This window comes from Panthera tigris, chromosome A1 (assembly GCF_018350195.1).
Source record: "Panthera tigris isolate Pti1 chromosome A1, P.tigris_Pti1_mat1.1, whole genome shotgun sequence".
Taxonomy (NCBI): domain Eukaryota; kingdom Metazoa; phylum Chordata; class Mammalia; order Carnivora; family Felidae; genus Panthera; species Panthera tigris.
Genome location: NC_056660.1, coordinates 109,975,884 through 109,995,374, shown reverse-complemented (window position 1 = coordinate 109,995,374; position 19,491 = coordinate 109,975,884). Strand labels below are relative to the sequence as shown.

At 43.9% G+C, this 19,491-nt stretch overlaps 1 protein-coding gene across 3 annotated transcripts in view; it reads left to right on the top strand.

Moving 5' to 3' along the window:
* FSTL4 (follistatin like 4) overlaps nucleotides 1-19,491 on the top strand; it is a 459,649-nt gene that overhangs the window by 5,751 nt on the left and 434,407 nt on the right. The window contains exon 3 of one of the 3 annotated variants that reach the window (XM_042983866.1): nucleotides 14,054-14,214. The exons of 1 other annotated variant lie outside the window; for it this stretch is intronic. The gene's annotated coding sequence lies outside the window, so the exon portion shown is untranslated. Of the gene's footprint in view, nucleotides 1-13,975; nucleotides 14,215-19,491 lie in introns of those variants that run through there. One more of the 3 variants, XM_042983874.1, reaches the window with a different exon arrangement.

Sequence of the window (19,491 nt, the reverse complement as noted above, 5' to 3'; positions counted from 1 at the left end):
TCCCCACACACCTTCTCTCCGGGCTGAGCTCCCAGCTTTATTCAGAAATGCAACCCGGCTTCCAGACCCCTCAGCTCTGATGGCTGCTCTGGCTTGTGTGGGCTGTTAGAGGCCCTGGTGGGAGTACTGCTGCTTACATTTACCTTGGTTGCCCTGCTGACTCTCGCCCACAGCAGGTGCTAGAGTACTTGAGGCTTGAACAGTTTTACTGCTTAAACTTCTCTATTGCAGAGTGAAGCTCCTGGAAAACTCCCCTTTCTGAACTAACTCCTCCATTGTTCAAGCACGACAGAAAGGCAGGCCATGCTATTAACACCACCTGTGTGACAGCTAAGCCCACTTTCCTCCTGCCAGTAATACAGCTAAGGCCTGTGTTAACATTTCTGTTCTCAAGTGAGGAAAGCTGTTCCCTTGGCCCAATGGAAGGGTATTGGTGAAGGATATTGATATCTTTTTTTTCATTTACTTACTTATTTTGAGAGAGGTGGGGAGAGAGAACAAAAGAAAGAGAGAGAATCCCAAGCAAGCTCCACTGTCATGGAGCCTGAACCCATGAACTGTGAGATCATGACCTGAGCAGAAACCAAGTCAGACGCTTAACCAGCTGGGCCACGCAGGCGCGCCAAGGATATCAATATCTTTAAAAATATTTTTTTAATAGTTTAAGTCTCACAAGAATTTGTAAAACTAATGCATAGATCTCACATGCATCCTTCATGCAGCTTCCTCCAGTGATAATTATGCTACCATTATGCAATGTCAAAACCAGAAAAATGGTATTGGCATTTATAACTCAGTTACAGACCTTCCCGGGATTTTACCGGCAATCCTGTATGTGTGTGTGTGTGTGTGTGTGTGTAGTTCTGTGATGTTTTATCACATGTGTAGATTGAATAACTTACCACAACCAGGCACAACACTGTTCTGCACACCAAAGAAGCTCTCACATTACCCCCTAGAAGTCACATCCTCCCCCCAACCCTAACCCCTGGCAACCTCTGATCTTGTCTCTATCACCATAATTCTGTCACTTTGAGAGTGCTATGCCAGTGAAATCATAGGGTATGTAAGCCTTTGAGATTGCCTTTTTTTCCCTACTCGGCATAATGCCCATGGGTATCTTTTGCTTACATGTACTCATGATCATAAAGAATTGTCTGGTTTCATATTCTTGTTTTGCACAATGTGACAAGGCTGCCTCAGTGTATACAGTTAAATAAATAAGCCATTGAGTTGAGAGTGGGAGAGTGCCTCATGCCCCCACAGCCGGTACCTTGAGCATTGGTAGCATGAGCTGGGTGATCCCATGAGGCTCTCCTGGCTGGGCCTTGCAGGGCTCCCCTGGGCTCTGGGACAGTGAATGACATAACCCAAACTTCTGCCTCTCTCTACTGTCTCTGTCCTTTAAAACGGTAATGGTGTTCATGGCCCGAACATTTCAGTATTTTAAAAAGGCAGGCATAAAAATCAAGAGTAATTAAACTTGTCAACCTATAGGTTTTTTTCAGGGAAGCATTTTAGCAGGGACAATGGGCTGTCATATTTCTAACTCCATGGTACATGCCTTCAAAGGGGGTCTGTATTCTAAAATTGTCTGATCTAGAGAAAAGTTGTACAAATTCAGTTTCTAACCTGACTTTGTTAAACTCAGAAGTGATTAGCCTTGGAGTAAAAATACACAAAACGATTTGGCAAATAATAATATCACTGCTGAGTGTTCCCAGTGTAGATGAAAAAGTAAGGTGTGTAAAAATTGAGGATTAGATAGAAAAGAGAAATGCTCATGTTTTAGGAATGTAAATAATTGTTTAGTGGGCTTATCTGTTTACAGCATTGCACTCTACGAAGAATTTGTTTTTCCCCACCTTTTGAGAAATCTGGCAAGTTTAATGGAATGCAAATTTTCTAAAGCAATCCTCAAAAAGTACATATTTCTTGGCTATAGATCAGCTAATGTGTTTCATAGGTGAATCAAAGTAAAAATCAAGGCATTTTATAGATATGATCAAACATATGTATATGATCAAACAAACAACATAGATTCTGGAGATACAATTATTTTTTAAATTCAACAAACATTTACTGAATGCCTACTTTGTGAAATGCCTGTCTGCTAGGCATCCAATAAATATTTGTTGAACAAGTGAATGAATACACAAGGACAAGTTAATAAGAATGCGACTAGATATCTTGGATTTTTAAATGAGGCAAGTGATGGCAACTTCAGGATAACACAGGAGTCCTTAAAGAATGTGTTTGATCCACATAGTTAATCACAAAGTTATATTTATGAACTAGAGCTTTTTGTATTTTGTTCAAACCGATTTTAAGAAAATGATTAGTAAGTAGTATGGGTTAGGTGTTCGGAATCCACTGGAAGCCACTTTGCATGTTTTCTCACCAGAGAAAACAGTGATGCTACCTCTTTTGTTGGTATGTCCAAGTTGGGCTTGAATAATAGTGCTAACTTCAGGGGTGTTCCCCAGGTCACAGTGACAGTAAAGGATGAAATCAGGGTTTGCATACAGGTGCTCGTCTCCAAAGCAGCATCTCATACCCTCCTCTACCATTCCTATTCTTTTCTGCTCCTGTTTGTTCAGTGACGCCAGTGTGGATTGCATTTGAGGTGGGCCTCAATGGATTTGCTGTAGCTCCTCGGAAACAATAATAGCTCCTTCTTTTCCATCAAAGATTTACCCCCTCAGACTCCTCCTTTGATCAGTCTAAATTAGTGAGTGCGATTGGGGATAAAGAAAATTAAGATCGCAAGCAGGTATGGAGGCAGGTGAAGCGGAGAAGTAGGAGGGCCTCGGGACCCAAGTGGTCACATTGACATCAGTTTGCCCTTACCCACTGACACAGCCTGGGGAGATGGGACAGGGTGGGGACCTTGTGAATTTTGGGTTTGTGTACTGAGAAAATGGGCTGTTGCAAGTGGCTCTATGCCAATGCAAGCCCTGTGGACTTGACCACACCTTGACGCACAGGATGCAGAAGACCAGTGGCCAGCAGCATGGCAGCAGTGAAGGCCAGCCTCTGCTCTTGGCACCCACTGGCAAAGGAGTTCAATCCTTCCAACCTCAGCTTAGACATCACTTCATATGGAAGGATTTGCCTTGCTGGATATTCCTGAGGTGTTCTGTCTTCCCCTGCTCTCTTGTCATTACTTTTTAAACCATCTATGTTGACTGTGAGTTCTAGGAGGGCCAGGAGACCATCTGCTTGTTCACAGCTTTGTATTCAAGCATAAAAGAGGGCCTAGGGGCACCTCGGTGTCTCAGTGTGTTAAACCTCTGACTCTTGGTTCCAGCTCAGGTCATGATCTCACAGTTTGTGAGTTTGAGCCCCATATCAGTCTCTGCGCTGATAGTGTGGAGCCTGCTTGGGATTCTCTCCCTTTCCCTCTCTCTGCCCCTCCTGCCTTCTGTCTCTCTCAAAATACATAAGTAAACTTAAAACAAAAAAGAGGGCCTAGAACAGTGTAACTTCTTAGTTAATAATCATGAAATAATCTGTAATGTTTTCCCAAGCAAGGGAAGAAATAAATGTTCTGGAGACATTTCATTTACAAGGAGCAAATGAAACCTGGAGCTTCTCTTGCTCTCTCAATTTGAACATATTGGGTATGTAGGACTCCTGGCTTTACTCCCTCAGACCCTCATTCTTTTTATGGATTTTATCTGTTTCTTTCTCTCTCTCTCTCTTTTTTTCCCTGTTCCTTGCTAACCTCTTGCTCCTTCATTTATTCCCTTCCTTTTACCCTTCCATCTCTCCGTGTCTTTGGTTTGATTTTGTCTATTTCTCTGAAATTCTTTTTCTGGAGTATAAACATACATACTGATAGCTTAAGAAATTGATAAGGGATAAAGCTATTGTTCTTAATAACTTAGGAACAACTACTAGGACAATAAAAACAAAATGTATAATTTTCACACCAGCTGAAGAAAATTACATCCACCCAGCAGAATATACACAAAGTAAGGGAGAAAAAAAGCAGGTATGTAAAATTGGAAGCATAAAAAAGACAGAAATAAATATTGTAACATTTGTAATAAATATAGTTAAAATTATAATAAATGTAAATAGTTAAAACTTATTAACCAAAGTATAGACTCTCTAATTGAATTAAAAAGATAAAATCAAGCAATATATTGCTATAAGATCGATAAAACCAAAAATATACAGAAAGGATAGAAAAAATTTACCCAAAATAAGTCCAGATAAAGATTATAATATCAAAGTAATAATTTAAGACATTAGATATTACAAGGGGAAAAATAAAGGTGTTATATATTGATAAAACAAATAATATATCAAAAATATAGTGAACATGAACATATATGTCCTATACAATATAAAGTCAAAAAACATAAAGCAACAACTGATAAATCTAGGATGAGAATAAATCAAAAGCATAGTTGAAGATTTTAAATACATCCTCTCCAATGATAGTAGTTGAAGCATATAGAAATAGGCAAAGATAGATGATCATAGTAATGTAGTTTATCTTTCCCAGTCTATCCCCAAGAAAAAAAGTACTTTCATATATACATGGAACAGACACAGATTACATCCTAGTCTACTTTAGTAAATGTAAAGGAATCAACATCATATACACAACACAATGTTCCTGACAATGATGCAACTAAATTGAAAAAGTCCTATATCTCTAGACATAGGAAAAATACTGCCAAATATCATTGGGCTATAAAAGTAATCAAAGAGAAACTATTAAATACTTAGAGGTGAATGGCAATGAAAACACCACAGATCATATTTTGTGGGTCATATTCAAATTTACTCGGAAGTAAATTTATAGCTTTAAATACTGCAGAAATTAGGAAAGAATACAAAAACAGAGTAGGGCTTTCAACTTAGCACATTCAAGAGAGAAACAAGGTAAAACCAAATAAACAAGAAGGAAGGACCTAAATAAGAATGCAGGCAGAAATAAATAAATCTAGAGAACAAAAACAAATGGGAAATGAGCAAAACTCAAAGTGTTCTTTAGGAAGACTAATGAAATAGATAAGCCTCCGGCAAGACTGGTAGGAGAGGGAGAGGAGGAAGAAAATGTGAATAAACAAAATATAAGTGAAAGAATGTGTGTACAGCTATGTGCTAATAAATTGGATGCTCTGATGAGCTACATAATATTGCAGAAAAATGTAAAAATGCTAAAAGTGGCCTGAGATCTTAGAAGTGTAACCCTTGAAGAAACCGAAGTGGAATCTTCATCACCCTTTCCAAAAAAAGCCCCAGCTCCCAATAGTTTTACAGCTATGTTCAGTCTTTCAAGGAAGAGATAATCCCATTCTTACAAAGTTGCTATAAAAAAATAGGAATAGAGAGAAAACTGTTCACATAATTTTATCCGATTATTGTGACCTTGATTCCAAAACTGGATGAAAGCAATTCAGGAAAAAGAAATTATGGGCCAATTGCACTATAAACATAGGTGTGAAAATCCTAAATATGTGAGCTAATTAGAGGTAATGGTTTAAACTGAATTTATCCAAGGAATTCTAGAAAGTTAAAGCTTTAGAAAATCTATTAATGTGATTTAATGTATTAATGGAATAAAGGAGAAAAATCGTGTCACTTTAGTAGACGCATGGGAAGCATTTGAGAAAGTTCAACTTCATGAAAAAAAATAACATTATCTGAGAAAATCTGAATAAAAGGAAAATTTCCAATCTTAAAGGCTATCTACTAAAAACTTATTATTTTTTTAATGTATTTCTTACAGCATAGTTTGTGAAGGAGGAGTTTGAGGCAGCCCAAGAGTGTTGCTTTAGGAGAATGGATAAGAAAATGTAGTCTATACATTTATTTCTTAAAAAAACCCACTACACAATAATTGGTAAAAATAAACCAGGTTTATATGTGGTCATGCAAATAGAGCTTAGCACAGTGTTGAGGAAAGGAGAAGGAAGTAACATTTTGAATTATCACAACAAACATATATAAAACAACATTATATAGTTTTGTTGGATACCCCATGTCTAGTGGCATTAATGAATATGTTAGAGATCGTACCTAGCACAGGGCAGAAGAGATATGGAAATACAAGGCGAGGGGAGAGGATCAAAAAATAAAACCAGAAACGAGTCTGCACAGTGAAGCGTGTGAACTGTATGATTGAAATGAACTGTGTGACTCATTCAACTTTGTGCACTCAGGACCAGAAGAAAATATTTAAAACTCCTGTCTATTCATTGAAGGTGGTAACCTGGGTACACCCCAGTATCTCCTTGGGGCTAACTTTTCTCCTGACCACCTGGGCTCAGAGTTTCCTATCTTGCTACGTTCTAGCTGCCCACAGTGTTTCTGCATCCACTGTCCTCTTCCAGGCCGGGCCAGCCCTTCACGCCACATATATGCCGGACCCTGCCCCAGGTGTCCGGGAGGGGCTCTCCCAGAGGCCTGGAGCAGTGGAGAGGCAAAGGAAGGTGGGTGGTCACAACATTGAAACAACCAAACTCCCCATTGAGCTCCAGACTCGTGTGGCCAGCAGTCCAGTGACAGACACCTCAAAAATTTTTATTATTTTTTTAACGTTTTTATTTTTGAGACAGAGGGAGGGAGGGAGGGAAAGAGAGAGAGAGAGAGAGAGCGCCAGCCAGCCTGGGAGGGGCAGAAAAAGAGGGAGGCACAGAATCCGAAGCAGGCTCCAGGCTCTGAGTTGTCAGCACAGAGCCCGACATGGGCCTTGAACTCACGGACCGCGAGATCATGACCTAAGGGAAGTTGGACGCTTAACTGACTGAGCCACCCAGGCGCCCCAGATACTTCAAATATTAAACGTCCAAAAGTGACTTCTGGATTCTCCACTTGCTGCCCTGCACTTGTGACTCCCCTAACCGTTCCATCTCAATAAATGACTCTTCTCTTTCACTCAGACCCCACGATCATGCCATCGTTAATTCTTATCAAGTGTAAATTCACTCTATAGCCCAAATCCAACCACAATTAAAACGCCACCCTGTGAGAGTATATTGCTAAGTGAAATAAGTCAGAGAGAGACAAATGCCATATGATTTCACTCATATGTGGAATTTAAGAAACAAAACAAGTGAGCAAAGGGAAAAAAGAGAGACAAACTAGAGAACAAACTGATGGTTACCAGAGGGGAGGTGGGTGGGGGATGGTTGAAACAGGGGATAGAGATGAAGGAGGGCACGTGCTGAGATGAGCGCTGGGTGTGGTATGTAAGTTTTGAATCACTACATTGCACACCTGAAACTAATACAACACTGTATGTTAACCATACTAGAATTAAAAAAAAAACAAAAACAGTATGGCACACACACACACACACACACACACACACACACACAAATATGCCACCCTAGTCCAAGCCAACTTGTCTGTCATCTGAACTACTGTCATGGCCTCCTAATTGGTCTCCCTACTTTTGTTCTTGTGCCCTTCGTCTATTTTCCACCCATTGACCAGAATGATCTTTTAAAGACATAAAATTACTCTCTTGCATGAAAACTTCCATGGCATCCCCATCATATTTGGATTAAAATGCCAGCTCCTTTTCACGACCTATGCGGCCCTATGTGGTCTAGCCAATAGCATCCCCTCTGGCTACTATTCCCACCACACAGTCCAGATGAGTCCTCTCCATGGCTTTGCTGCCTGCACACACCAAGTCTGCTCTTGCCTGGCGGCCTTCGCACAGGAGTCCCCTCTCCCTGGAATGCTCTCACAGCTGCCATTGGTGCCTTCGCCACATCCCCTTGAGCCTCCACATTTCTGTGCACACAGCCTGACTTCAACCTGCCAGCAGCTGCCTTTCATTACCTGGGCAGTTTCTCTCAGAACAGGTTTCTCCTCTGCTTGTGCAAATGGCGAGTCAGACGTGCCAGAGAATGAATTCCCCCATGAAAGCAGTCCTCCAACAATGACAGGGGAGTTGGTGCATGAATACTGTAGCTCTGGCAGCCCTTTGGGTGGAAGGAGATTTGGAGGCATGTGTTTTACACTGGATCCCAGAGGCCCCAGCAGGATGAGGTTCCATCTACCCACAGGGCTAACTGACTTGATGCACCCATGCGAAGCTCCCTTCCCTTCTCTGTTTCACTTTCCTACCCCCCCCCACCCCCACCAGGGCTTCCCGTAACTGCCTCTTTTAAAAAAAAATTTTTTTTAATGTTTATTTATTTCTTAGACAGAGACACAGCATGAACGGGGAGGGTCAGAGAGAGGGAGACACAGAATCTGAAGCAGGCTACAGGCTCCAAGCTGTCAGCACAGAGCCTGACGCGGGGCTCGAACTCATAGACTATGAGATCATGACCTGAGCCGAAGTCGGATGCTTGACCGACTGAGCCATCCTGGTGCCCCTGGAACTACCTCTTAAACTGTCTGCCCATGAATCTTTGTTTCAGTTCTGCTTCTGGGAGAACCCAGACCAACACAGTACCAACTCCAACAGGTCTCCTAGAGAAGCGACATCGCACAGTGGTTAGAAGAGTGGATCCTGGGATTAGATTGCCGGGGCTTAAAAGCCTGGCCCTTCTGCTTACTCGGTGAACTTGGGCTCTCGTGCTCTATTTTCTCATCTGTCAAATGAGAAGTGATCAGAGCTATTTCAATGGGGGTGTTCAGGGGTTACAAGATACCATTTATTGAGTGTTTACTACATGCCAGGCTATGTTCTACGTGAAACACGCTGATTAATGCTTTTGATCCTCATAGCAACACATTGCCGTCTGATACTATATTCCATTCACTTTGTTCACTCTTTGGTGACTGTCTCCCTCAATAGGGCCCCCAGTCCACAAGCATAGGGACTCCCTGTGTAGCTGACCACTTTATGCCTAGCTCCTAGTACACTGCTCACAGCAGACACTCAAGGCACATTTGTGCAGTAAGTGACTCTTAATCAACACCATTCTTAAAAGGACCTTGAAGGGTCCCCCACTGTGTACCTCTCGCTGGACAACAAGATGGCATGGTTTGAAAATTGCTTTTGAAAGCATCATGCGCTGTGAGTAGGGGTGGGCATTGTGGGCTTGACTTCGGCTGTATGTGTGGAGACAGGAGTCCTGTTGGAGGCTCAGCCTTAGTCTAAGATTAGAGGTGAAGATATAGGAAATGCTGATTCCTGAACACAGGTAGCAGTTGTTGGGAGGAAGGGGTGGGCCTGATAGGTGAGGGAGGAAAGAAGGGAGATTCTGGGGTCTGAAGCCTGCTTCCAGACTACACGTAGATCCATAACAAACATAGGAGGAAACGGGTGCGGGGAAGAGATGCTGAATCTAGTTGGAAATGTGTTGGCTTTGAAGTCTGTGGGTCACCTGGTGAGGGCAGAAATACGGTCTGCAGCTTAAGACTGAGGTGACATGTGGAGATGTAAATTTGTGGGTCTGTTATTGCATGGAAGAGGTTGAAGCGCAGTGGAAGGGAGTGGGATCACCATGTGTCCAGAGAGAAGCCTTCTGGACTTCTTCCTCTGGAGAGAACACCAGACAGTTCTTTCTGAAGATCTAGATGGGGCCAGGGCAGCCCTGAGGGCTGTGTACCCCCTGGGAAGGGCCTGAGCCCTGCCTTCTCTGTGCCTTCCTTTGCACTAGTCCTAGGAACTCTGCCTCAGGGTGTTTGCCATTTTTCTCTTCTTTTCTGTCCTTTGCCTGGAATCCCCATGGCTCTGCACTCAGCTCTGGGAGGCCTGCAGGGCAGGTTAGGGGAAATCCCTTTCATAGGACCAGCCCCATCAGCACAGGTCCAGGAGGAAAGAGAGCAAGAAGACTTCACTCAGAAGCACCAACCTTGGAAAACCTCTGGGGATATAGGCTGTGACCATTGGTGACCCAGAGCAGTGCAGAGACAGGTAGAATCACTGGCCAGGGCTCCAGTGCATGAGGACTGTCCCCAGGGGTTGGGGGGTGGTGGTGGTGGTTCAGGATATGAGCGCTGAAGTCTGGCCACCTTGACTTCGAATCTCTATTTTGTAGCCTGGTGTCTTCTGGTAGGTAACTTCTTTGAGCCTCCCAATTCTAGTATGTAAAAAAAGCAAAAGAACTGTACTCCAGAGGGCTGTCATGAGGATTAAATAAGGTAAGTGCCCTAAAGGATTCACTATGTTGTAAGTCTCAGTCACTGGTGGCTGCTATGATTATCAAGCACACCGTTTACTCAAAGGGAAAGAGAGCCTAGAGTTAGGAACAGGCTGGGTAAGGCCACTTGGCCTGGGAGAGGCAGAGCAGTGGGGGCTGTTAGGAATTGACTGTTTGCCTAGAAAAGAGTCAGTTGAGCTCCCCCGCCCCCCACCCCAACCTTTTTCCTGCCCAAAGACTCTTTTTTGCAAGTGCAGAAGCAGAAGAGGAGAGGTTGAATGAGCACGTGAATGAAGGCATGAAGGAGTAAACAAGAAATAATGAGCCTTGGTTATGGCCTATCAGCACTGACCTTTCTCCGATTTCACGGCACTGCTGAGTGTGGGGGTCGCATCTGAAATGAGGTCTGGGGAGGTCTCTCATCAGTTGCATGCGTGTGCGTGGGTGTGCGTGTGCGTGCGCGTGTACGTGCTGGCGCCTGTTGAGATTAACATGGGAATAAATCACAAATGTTTAATCTTCTTGGTCCCTTGACAGGCCAGTTAAGCAGAAGTTATCAAAGACATAATTTAACTTGTGCTTCTTTTTCAGTTTCCATCCATCTTAGCGCAGACAGTGGGGGACTGTAAAGTGTCTCATGAATTAGTAAAGAGACATCAACGTATTCAGCCTTTACGGCTGTATCGACTTCATTTTAGGATTTGACCACAATAAACAGCGAAGAACTCATTTCCTGCCCAAGATGCAGAACAGTTAATCCTCAGCAGGAGAGAGAAGATTCTAGGCAGGGGCCTGAGTTGGAGCAGGGAGGGATCCTTTCCTGAGAAAGAGAGTTTCCCAGGCCGGTGTTCAAACAGGGGTGTGGGCTTATAACCCAAAGAGTTTGGGTTTCTGTGGAGACTTCCGACTTGGCCGAGTTGCCTTGCTGTGTGAGCTTCCCCTCAGAAAGCCTGTCTACTGAACAGACAGGGTCACAGGGACGAAACACTGTGTGATCTATAGAAGTCTGTGAGTCAGGATGATGAGATGTTTGAACTGGAGGGGATTTTAGAATTCCTGTCACTCCCTTCACCTTAGTTTCCCACCCACAGAAGGAGGAGGCTGAGCTCCATCACCGCTAAAGGCCCTTTTGCACTAACAACCCACACCTTGACTCAGCCCTCATGTGCTTGGGGGTATGACCGTGCATGTGTGTGGGGGTGTCTTGTTTTGGGTAAAGCCTAAGGCAGCATTACTTGACACAGGGAGTGAGCATGTATGTACAGGGTAATTTCTGGATATATGAACCCACTCCAGGCGTGGACTGTGGACAATTTTATAATCAAAATGAAACACCTAAAAGATGAGATGTGGGCAAGGTGCCCGTTCTTGCCATGATAGCTGTGGGCACGTCTTCTTCTTCTTTTTTTTTTTTAATTTTTTTAACATTTTTATTTATTTTTGAGACAGGGAGAGACAGAGCATGAACAGGGGAGGGTCAGAGAGAGGGAGACACAGAATCCGAAACAGGCTCCAGGCTCTGAGCTGTCAGCACAGAGCCCGACACGGGGCTCGAACTCACGGACCGCAAGATCAAGACCTGAGCCGAAGTCAGCTGCTTAACCAACTGAGCCACCCAGGCGCCCCTGTGGGTATGTCTTCTAATTGGTCGTGTCTTTGTCACATTTGAGTTTATCTAATATATTGATTGGAATACAGTCTGAATATCAGTGTTAAATAGCAGGAGTGGGGATTTTTGTTTCTAATTTTTAAAAGTGAGTGCTGAGTTCCTTTCTGTGGCCTACAATGTTAGTGCCTAGCAAACCCTTTGAGGCCAGAGGACATGAGGCTAATGAGAATCCTGTGACTCAGGAGGCAACCATGCTTAGCTTCTTCCTTAGACTTGTACTGGGAGGGGGACACCTGGGTGACTCAGTCGATTAAGCATCCGACTTTGGCTCAGGTCGTGATCTCATGGTTCGTGGGTTCAAGCCCTGCGTCAGGCTCTGTGCTGACAGCTCAGAGCCTGGAGCCTACTTTGCATTCTCTGTCTTCCTCTCTCTCTGCCCTTCCCCCAGTCATATTCTGTCTCTCTCTCTCTCTCTCAAAAATAAACATTAAAAAAAAAGGAAAAAAGAACTACTTTTTTTTTTTTTTTAAAAAGAATTGTACTGGATATACCCTATGTGGTAGATCAGTGCCTACTTTATTGAGTTGATATGTGATCCCTCTTTTGGAGGGATGGGGGGAGGGTGTTAGCCCAGAAAAGAATTGATCACCTTGGAAAAGTTGGGTCCTGACAATGTTTTGCCCAGAAGTGGGGACCACCAATTATTAAACTACACAGCAACTCCCTAGGGCTACTGAATTACATGGGAATGTTTGCCCTGGCACTCCTTGGCCCCCAAGTTTTTCAATTCTTATTTCTTCTTTTTTAATTTCTACTTACCACCTCCTTTACTCTCTTGCTTTTAGCTGCCACTCATTGGCATGTACCCGGTTCTAGAATTACCCCTGATTCCTTCATGGCTACTGCCGCCTATTTCTTATGAATTGGAAAATCAGATTATCAAGAATGTTAGAATTGGGTATGGCCTTAAAATAAGAGATTAAATAAACACTAAAGAGGGCAGAATGAGGCTAGAGTAAATGGATTTCAGGATTTCTGAAGAGAAATGTGCACAAAAGTTTGGCCTTTGGCACAAGGCTATGCATGTATGTTTGCCTCTTCTTGGTTCTTAGCTTTGTGCTATAACCTAGAAAGGAATAAAGAAATGACCTATAGATGTAAGAGGTGATTTTTCAGAAAGCTTCTCCAGAAAGACCACCATCTAGGATTTCAACATAAGCCTTCAGTTGTCTTATAGGTCCTGTGTGTGCTCGGTTATCACAGATTTCTTTATCTCTGCTCCCTGGAAGGTAAATAAGTAGTTGAGGAATGTTTAGACCAGTGGACATTCTACCCTTTTCTGGGGTCACTTTCTCAGAGTACTTATGGGGTGAGGGATGTTGGGAGTGGTAGTCAACCTGCAGAACTCAACTTACTGAGGTGGCATGGTCATAAAACATAGACTGTTCGGTAAGTAGCGGATTGTTCAGGTATTCAGGATCTGTTTCTCAAACACCGTCTCCCCCATACCGTCTCATGGTGCCTCCACCAGAGTTAAGCCCATGGTGAGCACATGGTAGAGCCAACTGGGTGGGGTATAGATGTTAACAAATTAGATCCCACTCACTGGAAGCCTCCAATTACAGGAGACTCTTGATGCCACATGAGATACAGGACAAGCGTCTCCTTTAGAAGACCCCCTTCCCTGCTTGTGCAGGTTTTCTATGCGCATTGTTGTGTAATGGTGTGTGTGGTGTTGGGGGTTAGATCTAGGTGGCCAGTGGTTCCAGTACCCCATTCGTAGGAGCTGGAGTACTTTTCCTCGGGTCCCTAAAACAACTGAAATTGGGTTAGGTTTCCATATCTGGAAAGACTTTATTGACATGGTAAAGGATGTAGGAGGACATTTCCAGATTCCTCTCTGTGCTATTGTCTTCCTCACCATGTCCATCTTCTCATCTCAGTAAATGGTACTGCATCCGCCTGGTTACTCAATATCTTGGCATCATCATTCACTAATGTCTTTCTCTCATACACCACATCCATCGATTCTCCACAGTTCTATCTCCCAAATGTGTCTTCAGTCCATCCTTTTCTCTCCATCTCTGAGGGGTCACCGTAGCCCATCTTCATTGCTTATCTAGAAGACCGCAGTGGTCTATTAACTGGCTACCCTGGTCTCCCTAGATCCCCCTCCAAGCTATTTCTCACCGATAACAGAAGGGATTGACATAGAACCTTAAATTGTCTCACAGCTTTCCAGCCTCAACAACCAGATGCCTTTTCACCACAGAATAAAATGCCAAGACCTTACTATGGCCCCTAAGTCTGTGTCCTGGCCCTCCTTACCCCTCTGACCACATTCCAGTGACACTTGACTTCTTTGTTTTTCTAGAACATGTGAGTTTGTTCCCCACCTCTGGGCTGTTCGTTTGTCTCCTCTGCCTGGACACTCTTCCCTGAGAGCTTACTTTGTCTGGCTACCTCTCATCCTTCAAGTCTAAGCTCAAAGGTCACCTCTCAAAGATGCTTGCCCTGACCACCAATCTAAATAAGGTACTGTACATTTTCCTCTCAGTACATGACTGAATACATTACAGTTTGTAATGATTTCTCTTTGTTTAGGTTTTCATTACCTGTTTGTTCCCCTAGACTATATAGTCCAAGTATAGGGACTATGTATGTGTTGATTACTGCTGCATCCTCAGAACCTAGTGTATGAGTTTCCTAGAGCTGCCATGACAAAGTACTGTAAACTGGGTGGCTTAAAACAGCAGGAATTTGTCTTCACACAGCTCTGAAGATCTTAAGTCCAAAATCAAGATGTCAGCAGGGCCAGGCTCCCTTCCAGGGCTCTAGTGAGGATCCTTCCTTGCCTCATCCAGCTTCTGGTGGCTCCAGGCACTTGTTGGCTTGTACCTGTATCCAGGCTCTGCCCCCACGGTCACATTACTTTCCCCTCTTCTTTCTGTCAAATCTCCCCTGTCCCTTACTCTTTTACAGACACTTATTCTTGTATTTAAAGCCCACCCGGATCATTCAGGATAAACTCCTCCTCTCAAAATTGTTAGTCACCTCTTTTGCCTTTTAAGGTCATATTGACAAGTTTTGGGGATTTGGACGTGGAGTAATCTTTTCATGGGCCGCAAGTCAGCTCACTGTACCTAGTGAAGTGCCTGGTACCTGGTAGGTGCTCCAAAAAATGTTGAATGAATGAATAAATCATAACAGCCAGGACTTCTGTGATCAGAGAAGCGAGGCAGTTTTCCTCATTGACCCTTACCCGTGATTCGACATATTTGCCTAAAGGCAAAAGGTGTCCTTTCCAAGTGGGTGCTCAGCCTGCTGCATTAGCATTTACCCACACCTCAGGTGTGTGTTTCGCCCATTATCCCAGCACCAGTGGTATCTCTCGGGCCTTCTCTTTGTTCAGAGACCCTCTGCCTCTCCCATGGAGGAGGAAAAAACAGACTCCCTAATGCAAAAGGAAAGCCGATATATCAGGATCTTGAAAGGAAACAGGTTTCACCCAGATGGATCAGAAGAAGAGGTTTTAATGAGAAGACTACTGATATTGGTATGGGAAAGGTGAAGGGGAGAAACAGGGGTGGTGAGGTCACCAGTGGGAAGCTATTACCACCTATAGGACCAAAGGGGAAGGGGGAGGATGTAATGTTGACAGAGCCCCATGAGAGCTAAGCTATGGAGGAGGAGCTATGGTCGGGGAGAGATGATGTAAAAGCAGGGAGGGAGTAGAGAAAGACCCAGCCTCTCTCTACTGGTGCTTTGCATGGGCAGAACCCAACCAGAGCCAGAGGACAAGGGAACTGGTAGGTGCTGCCCATGGCTCATAGAGGTCAGCCTCCTGGGGCACAGAGCTGGGAAGAAGACAGGGCCTGGGCCTGGGTGAGAAGCAAGTGGCAAATAACAAACAAAGCAGGTCACCAGTAACAAGTCTGGGATCAGAGAAGCAGGGGGAAGAAGGGGCTGTCACCTGCTCTAATACAAGTGAGAAGTAAATAAGAAATGTGGGGTTGATCTCTCCTTTCCTCCTTCCCCTCCTATTGCCACTTCCATGTAGGCAGGGAGTCTACCTCAGTGGTTCTAACAGTGGCACTACTGTTGTCTTCCCTCTGAATGCTGGGGATAGGAAAAGCCCAGCCACCGAGCCAGCTTTGCAAAGGCTCTGGAGGATGCAGACGCTGAACAGTGGCAGAGGGAGAGGCTTGTGGAGAGCAGGGGCTGAAGCCCACCGAGGCAATACTAGTAGGCAGGGAGGGGGCTTCAGCAGGAATTTTCATTCCACTGTGGGTTTCATGGGGTCAATCCCTGTCCCTGCTACAGGAGTATAAAGAAAGAGAAAACCGTAACTTTTTACTTGCATCATGGAGCAAAGGAGAGGATGAGAACTAGAATTATCTTTCTCAGCGAGCCAGAACTTGAGTGACCAAAGAGCCACTCCAGCTGAAAGCATAGATGAGGTGTCTCCCCGGAACAGCCTGGCACCGAGCCGAATGCACGCTCCATCTCCTAGCAAAGAACATCCCTGTGGCCCTGGGAGTGACACAGTTGACAAAGTATGACACCCTTGCCCTTTCTCCCACTGTCCTTTCAGTTTGATAAGTTGCATTTAAGGAATTTCTTTTTTTATTATTTACTGGCACAATAAAATGAGCATTGGAAATGTGAGAAAGGATGAGTTGTCTCCCCGTAAAGTGCTAGAGTTAGAAAAGCTTTGTTGTGTCCTTGGGTCTTCTCTGATGCTGTTTTGTGTCTTCCTGAATTGCCTGCCAGGCTCTCGCCTCCCTCCTGCTAAGCATGAGGTAAGGCCAGCTTCACTCTGTTTTCTCTCTGATCCTTGTGAGCTCTGTGGCCTGTGCTGCCTCTGGGGCAGGATCTCACTTTATTAAGCAGGACAATCAATTAGTCTTGTTCATGCTGTACTACATCATTGAGCAGTTTCTCTTAAGACAGGGCGTAGTTCTTGGGTCTATTGACAGCTCTCTGGGAGGGACGCCTTCCACCGGGCAAGCCGCTCTGCCCCGGATTGTGGGTTGAGCCCTCTGTCCATTGTAAAGAACTCCAGAGGGCCACCGTGATAGTGTGTGCCAAGCGCCCAGTTTGGGGAGTCAAGACAGAAGCCCCACAAGGGTGGCCTGGTGGACACAAGGCCTGAAGGAACGTCCAGGACAGAACAGAGGTCTCCTGATTAAGACACAATGGCCCCAGGTCCAGAAAAGCTCTGAAGAACCATCATACTTATTCTTGATCGTAGAAATACCTTTAAAGTTTGGTGGTTATAATAGTAAGTAAAACTTCTCATTGAAACAAGAATTGTTTGAATTTCAAACAATTCAAGGCTATGTGGAATAGTCAATGAGATTCCTTTACCATCTCAACCCACAGAGCTGGCTTTTCAGCACTGGCAGAGTATATGTCCAATTTTTTAAAAATTTATTGATGCATTTTTGAGAGAGAGAGAGAGAGAGAGAGAGAGAGAGAGAGAGAGAGAGAAAGAATCCCAAGCAGGCTCTGTACTGTCAGCGCAGAGCCCAACCTGGGGCTCAAGGTCACAAACCATGAAATCATGACCTGAGCCAAAACCAAGAGTCAGACGCTTAACTGAGTGAGCTACCCAGGCACCCCCCATGTCCAAAGTTTTTAATATCTGTATCACATACACACATATATGTATGCTTGAAAGCTGGGGTCAAACCTACAGCTACCTTCCTGTATCCTACTTATTCTACCTTAGAATGTATGAACCGTCTCTTGCTTTTACATATTTTTTCAGAATACATTTCTGAAATGATGCTCACAAGTTAAATATGCAAAAGTGAATAATTGACATACATTTTCTAAGGTGATTGGTATCTCACAGCTCTCAATTATTCTGCCATCTTGTTCATATTTTCACCATTTGTTCTTCCACTTTGCAGGTGAGCGCGAAGTCCACAAGCATAAGTCCAATGAGTAACAAATCAAGGCTAAAGACTTTCTCCTTGTGGTGCCCCAGTGATTTGTTTCAATTTTATTAAGCCTCTAAAACCTTGTCTTCTTGTTGTAAATATCAACATTTTAATTTCTCTTCCTATTCACTTTTATAAGGCAACAAGGGCATGATGTGATAAAACATTCACGGATAATTGTACAAACCTGCCTGGCCATGCTCTTTAACCTGGATTGAGGGCTGGCAGTCAGTGCCACCCTGCAGCCCTCGAGTGTACCTCCTTCTGTTGAGTTCTGAAAGTCCAAATCCAGCACCAGAGTGGCGACTTATGGGGCCCCCATGTGTGGTATTCAGAAGTGTGGTCTATTTGCGAGTTGAAATTGTGAAGTCAAGGATACCTATATCCTAGATGTCTTTCCAGGCAGTGCAGGCTAATTCTGCTCCTTAAGAAGAAAGGAGCTTAATAGAAGCAGATCAGGCATCTTGCAGACATGTTGGGGTCAAAGAACTGTGTTCGGAGCTCTGCTTCGAGGAACTACGGCCAGACCCATGCTGCACAACTGCCCTGATAAGAAAATGCCTCCAGGAAGCCCTAGGTGCTGCAGTTGGCCCTCCTGGAACTGCATCCTAGCTGGAATCATCCCTGCCACTAGCCCTGATACTACTTATGTGTCAGAAACTCAGCCTTACAGGTTCTAAGGCAGGCAAGCTCCACCATGCTCCTCACTAGTAAAATGCTGCCCATCTCTGAGCCTGCTTCCGCATTTCCTTCTTGAATTGTTGTGTGTTGCAGCTCATTGGCAGAACAGGTTACATACATACCTGAGTCCTGGCTGCAAAGGAGGCTGGGAGGTGGGACTTCTGGCTACTATCCTGGGGAGAGGGTATCCTAACACAGTTAATTCCCCAAACATTAGAAGGATGGGAAGCAGCTGTGAATGCAGAGGGAGAGAGATTGAGAGAGAGAGAGAGAGAGAGAGAGAGAGAGAGAGAGAGACTTCTACAAGTACTCGTAGCTGTCGTGCATGATTTTAAATACTTCATGGTATTTCATTTTATGCATATACTATAATTCATTCAGCAAACCCCTTAACATACATTCAAATAATTTCCTTTATCTTGCTATTGAAAATTAAAAGCCAGGGACACCTGGGTGGCTCAGGCAGTTTAGCGTCCGACTTCAGCTCAAACCACGATCTCATGGTCTGTGGGTTTGACCCCTGCATGGTACTGTGTGCTGACAGGTCAGAGCCTGGAGCCGGCTTCCGATTCTGGGTCTCCCTTTCTCTTGCCCCTCCCCCACTTATGCTCTGTCTCTCTCAAAAATACATAAAATTCTAAAAATTTAAAAATTAAAAGCCATACTACAATAAACATCTTTGTATATATGTGTGTACCTACACACACGCACACACACACACACACACACACACGCAAATGTATTTTTATACTTTGACTTAGTTTTATAGGGTTAATTCTCAGGTTTAGAAGCCCCAGTCACAGGATATTTAAAATCTTATTTTTTGATATATTGTATAACACTGTCTTCCTAAAAGCTTATTGAAGTGGCTCTCAACACAGGTCATATTTAGAGGAGTTGTCAAGTTTGGGGGGTTTTAATGATAATCAAATAATAAAATGATTAAAACATGCATATTTTTATATAGTAGAAATTAGATATTATTGTAATTGTTAGTTATTATAACCAGAATATTTTGAATAAATGGAGTGGCCCCTTGCCCTCCTAAGGCTGGTAACGGAAAGTTAACTGTACTAGCAATTCATAGGTCTATGCATGGATTTTCCAGTCTGTCAAAAAGAGCACTGTGTGTGGGGTCTTTGTGATCCATCTCTGTGATGCTCCCATAAGCTCTTAGGAATAT